This window comes from Thamnophis elegans, chromosome 2 (genome assembly GCF_009769535.1).
Source record: "Thamnophis elegans isolate rThaEle1 chromosome 2, rThaEle1.pri, whole genome shotgun sequence".
NCBI classification, from domain to species: Eukaryota; Metazoa; Chordata; class Lepidosauria; order Squamata; family Colubridae; genus Thamnophis; species Thamnophis elegans.
This window is the reverse complement of record NC_045542.1, coordinates 135,646,184-135,652,183: the sequence shown is the minus strand read 5'-3', so window position 1 is coordinate 135,652,183 and position 6,000 is coordinate 135,646,184.

Here is a 6,000-nt window from a genome sequence, read left to right as displayed (position 1 = left end):
GTATTGTTTACTTCTGTTTACTTCTTGATTGTTGGTCTGATGTTAATCTTGGAGTTAATCTATTCTCATCTGGGTGCTGATTGCTAGTGGGGAGGTGTTTTGGTCGTTTTGTTCTCCTTTTGGTTTGTTGATTGTCTTTTTTGCACAGAAGGTAGATATTGTTTATGTCTATGTGTCTATTGTTGATTCATTTGTCAGAGTCCTAGGCTTCTAGAAATTATCTAGCATTTTTCGACTTGACTTGTCTAGGATGGTCACAGTTTCCCCGTTGGAATTATCATTAAGTCTATTCATATTTTGTGAAATTACAGTCTCCAACCAACATTGGCAGAGTAAGTCACCATCTTCTCTATCTAATTGCATTGGTGTAGCTCCCTATATTGTTGAAATCAGATTGCAAAAATCTTGAGCATTATCTCACTACATGTGAGCCAGATGTAATTATTCAGTTTTTTTAGTTTATTTTTTTTCAAAGAGAGGAGAGGTATTGAGATATAATTTGATTTTCTTCCAGACTCTTGATCATTATGAACATGTTTAGAAACCACAACTAGCATTTTAACTGTGTTATCTTATGTTAAATGGTTCTTGCAAAATATAAAAGCTTCTATTTACTCAATCTTTGTAGCTCTATTACTAGCAATATTTTCTAGGGCCCATTTAACTTTCCAGAATGTCCATTTCTAGTTCAATGGTCAAACCTTCATGCAAATCATCTATTTTTAAGGTCTTTCTTGGTAAAGTTCTGAAAATAACAATTTCATCCTCTTTTTCTCTTTGCATTTTGTTTGCTTCAATTTTAAACATACATATATCAGTTCAGAGTCCTTCAGGCATTCTCTTTATTAAATTTAATATCTTATATCCATTCTATACTTTCACTGCATAATCATATTATTATAGATGAGGCTGTATCTTGTTGGTCTGATCAGTTTATTCAGTTTAACTTGTAATTTTGCAACAATGTATTCATGAGCTCAGTCACAATCAAATCTTGTTCTTGCTGACAGAATAGATATTCTCATATTTGTTTGCAGAATACATAATTAAGTTGATGTTGTCCATTCAACAATGTCCATGTGTTGAGTGTCTTGGAGTTTGCTGGATCATTGTTATAAAGGCTAATTTCTTGGCAAAAATTCTATTGTCTTCTGCTTCATTTCACACACCAACACCAATTTTTGCTATACTTCCAGATGCTATTTTTTTTATCCAGTTTTATCTTCCCAATAACCTATAATTAGTATGATGCTAATTTGATTTGTTTTTGTAAGTTGTTTGATTTAGTGATGCAAATCAGTTTTCAACTTCTGCTTCTTTTGGAAGGTAGAGTTTGATTAATCATAATTTTGACTGATTTGTCTTGGACTTGAACTGTGATCGTTGTATTATTTAGTGGGTTATAGTTGGGTACATGACACCCCTTTATTCATTGTGATGGTCATTCTATTTCTTCTAGGTCCTTCTTGTCTACATAGAAAATTATGAAGCTCCACTGACATGAAGTGACTCATTCCAATCTATTTCAGTTTGTTGACACCAAGAATTTCAGTGTTCAGTCTTGAGATCTGTGCTCCGAAAACATCAAGTTACACAGTAGATATCAGCAGTGAACAATAGTTTCCTTTCAACTAAGTTGTATGCCAAGGCCACCCATAGAGTTTTGATGTTAAATAGGAATGTTCTACAGCTTACTAAACTCTTCCATTTTTCTCCTGATGCCTCTGCTGAGTCAGTAAACTGTGCTGCATGGAATGGAGGATATATGCCAAATATCTATCTTAATCTTAGAGAAGAGATAATTTATACAATACTAGGATTAAACTGTGCTGCATGGAATGGAGGATATATGCCAAATATCTATCTTAATCTTAGAGAAGGGATAAATTTATATAATACTAGGATTAAAGTAGGACTAGAACTTACTGTCTCCTGGTTTATAGCCTGGTACCGTAACCAATGTAACAAACATGCTCCCTGAAGGAAGATTATATAATATAAAAAGTTAGATCTGCTTTTTCTCAATTTACAGATCTGAGCATTGAGTAAGGCATAATTCACAGAACAGGAAAGGCCCATCACTTTTGCAGGAGTTTATTTGAATAGGTATATTAAGCCAACGGTTTTATACATCCTATAAATGTTATGACACTGGGGATTTTCATTTATGTTCCAAAGAACTCTTTGTAGGGAAGTAAATAATAAAACTACGTATGCATGCCAAATGTAATGGAAAAAAGCAAATTCTTCAACGGTTCTATTTTCATCCATTTTAAAAACATTTTCCTGGACTTCTTATCATTATCAATTTAGCATCTCTTCTTTTCCATTTTTGAAAAAATCAGAAGTTGATGTTCAACAGCACCATCTGCTGATGTCTGGCATAATGATGCATATGCTTCCCCCAATTTTATTATCATATATTTTTGGAGGAATAAAAGAAGTAGGTGATACAAATAAGAAAATCAGGTACACGCAATGAAATATGGATGGACAAGCAACAAACATAAAATATCAAGCTAATACAGTCCAATAAATCATGATAAGCTTGTAAGATATTTCATATACATTTTTAATCCGAACTCACATGTCATGTCAAACTTGAAGCTAAAAATTATTAACACAGTTCCAGTCATTAAAAAAGACCATTGACGCTAAATAATACATTACATCAATAATTTAAAGTATGAACCAAAATGAGATATTAACTGAAGAATAATGAATTTTGTATATGGCATGTAGTCCTATTAGAATTAAATACTATGTCAGATTTATTTTTTAAATTGAAAAGTTATTCTAAACAAGGCACATGCCTTATTTAGTTAGCCATTGTTCTGAAGAAGACATCAAAAGTCTTAGCTCGTAGAATTCTTAGAACTACTAACTTATTTAGTGCCAATTATTTTAAAAGGTTACTTGGTTTAGTGAAATTTAGTAAGATTATCTCAGGTTGTAAAGGAATTACGTTTAGAATATGTTCCATCCTACAACGAATCATTTTCCAGTATTCAGTATTTCCAGTATTTCCAGTATTTTTGAACTATTGTTGCCACTTATATAAAAAATAAACAATCCATCCTCATTACTTTGCCAGCATTTATGGATTTAGTTATTTATTGGGAAAAAGAATTATTCATTTTAGCAGCCAAACTATATAATAATGATAAATTTAACATGTAATTGTGATATTCTTCTTTCATTAAAATTCCTACTATTGCTACAGGGAAATTTAATTCATTCCCATATCCATGCACATACTTATAGTTGGATGATCCACCACAGCAGCAGCATTAATGTGTTTGAAAAAAGAGTTGCAGTCTGATCTTGCACATTAAATCATTGTAGAAAAAGAAAAAGTACAAATCATGCATAGTTCAATCATTCATAGTTCTGCCACATAGTCATTAGGTGCAATCTTATTCTTCCTATCAACAAAAGAGAATATATGTAGCTCAGGATTAGACTGTGGAGTTCTTGATGCTCCTTTAACTTGGTTGTTTGCTTACAGACATTTTATCCAACTAGGCACATCATCAGTGCTATCAAGTGTGGGCTTTGCTCCTTGTTTATATGCAGGAACTTGCCCTGCCCGGTAAAGGTGTAGTTTTTCTCCTGATAGCTTCTTGATTATGGCATTGTTTTCTGCTTGAAGTTTTTCTGGTGTTAATCCCTGCTTATCTGGGTGTTGGTTGTTGAAGAGGATGTTTTCCATATAATTTGTATCAGTCCTTTTATAAGTCACCCTGTTGCTGACTATTCTCTCACCTTGCCATACCAAATTCTTATTTAATTCTGTGCTGTGCTGTGTAAAGCAATAATTTATTCTTAATCTTCCCTAAATCTTCTGCCATTTAGTTTCACGGGATGATCTTGGCTTTGCTTCCAGAAACCTATGCCACACTTTTTTAAAAATACCAGTATCCATTTTCTCCACACTTTTTTTTTAAATACCAGTATCCTATCCCACATTACTGGCTTTCCTAACCTGCAAAAGCAAAATAGCATTCCTTGCAACATCAATATTCATAAGGGATACTTTTTGACTAAAAGACATTATTTCAGACTTTATTTATGGGGAAAAAGGCTTTTTAGATTTTAAATCCTTTTATTATCACACTAACTCAAACATATTATTTATATAGAAATAATTGAAGTGGAAATGGAAATGGGCTGGTCACATAGCAAGAAGAACTGATGATAGCTGGACCAAGGCAGTCATAGAATGGATCCCACTTGTTAAAAAAAATCCAAGAAAGAGACTTAAAACATATGTACATACATACATACATACATACATACATACATACATACATACATACATACATACAGTGGTGGGATTCAATTTTTTTTAGTGCCGGTTCTGTGGATGTGGCTTTGTGGGTGTGGCATGGCTTGATAGGAGTGGCTTGGTGGGCATGGCAGGGGAAGGATACTGCAAAATCCCCATTCCCTCCCGATCAGCTGGGACTCGGGAGGCAGAGAATAGATGGGGGTGGGCCAGTCAGAAGTGGTATTTACTGGTTCTCCGAACTGCTCAAAATTTCCACTTCAGGTTCTCCAGAACTGGTCAGAACCTGCTGAATACCACCTCTTCACACACACGCACACACATACACTCACACACGTTGTGCTAAAAGTCTTGTTCTTTTCAGAACCCATTTTTTGTCATTGACAAATCATCCTATTCCGCTGCAGGAAGAAAAGACTGCACAATCTAGTTAAATTATTTCTCATTTTGCCAGTAAGCACTGCAGAACAAAAGTACATTTTTCCTCTTCTCAGCTCCATTGGTAATCCTCCAACAAGAAGTTTTAGATTTGCAGAATATGATGCCTGACTGTATGCTACAAGAATAGCTATCCCATTCACTTGTAAATTTTAAGTTGGAAAAAGAATAAGTATTAGACACCTTTGTTGGGGGGAAAAAAGAAGAATCTTAAGGTTTCTGCACCAGTTTTTAATTCACCAGTGCCAAGTCTCAAAGCAAATATAGTTTCTTCAGGATTACGGTTCCAAGCAGTTTGCTACAGAGATCTCAGTGGCATTGCCAAGGCTGAATAAGTGACAACAGATAACGACTAGCCAAAAGATAGCAAGTTGGAGATTAGGATTGTATCAAGGAATTACAGCCAAGGTACAAAACTTGGGATGGCAGCCTAGGAAGAGGGCGGAGGCAGGACTTGGCTCAGGAACAGTTGGAGATGACTCTACTTCTTTGAATGTAGGAGCCTTTTTGATCACTAATGTAACCTAAGCTTCCTCAAAAAGCACAAAGCAGATTCCTGGTCCCCGCAAAACCCCTTTTATTAAACAAATGTGAATTCCTCTCATTAACATTCAGCAAGGCCTGGTAAACAGTATTTTAGAAGTGAATTTATGATCACAGACCTTATCTATCTTGGAAAGCTGCCATGTAAATATTTTCCAAATGCAGTGCAGTGCAAGGAAAGGCTTGGCACAGAGTCTCTGAGATTCATAGACAGATCTTCACACTTCTGAAATGAACGAACAAACAAACAAACAAAAGCACACTCCCCTTTCGCTTCTCTTTTATTTCCTATAGGAGGGACCATTCACCTTCCATCTGTGGTTTTACTCCCAAGTTGACCCTGATTTCTGGGCTGTTCTTTTCTGCTGGCTGGTCTGTGCATACGCACACTGGGAACAGGCTCCAGCTGTTCCTCTGCCTCACTGCTGTCTAGCTCCAAAGGCAGCTGAGAACTGGCAGACGGCCTTGGCCCCATCTCTGCCTCCAACGCAGAACCCTTGCCTGAGCCTTCCCCAGCCTCCAGGATTGGCCCATATTCTTCCCCAACCTCCTCACTGTCCAACTCTGCTGCCAGCTAACAACTAAGCCAAATGGTGGGATAGATGGGAAGGGTCTTCACACACAATCCCTTGTCTCTTTCTTACCTGGCCTATTGACTACTAAATGGCTGTATGTGTTTAAAAGATAAAGAAGTGGTGCGGTGGCCTAGAGGTGGAGTCCTTGTCTAACAA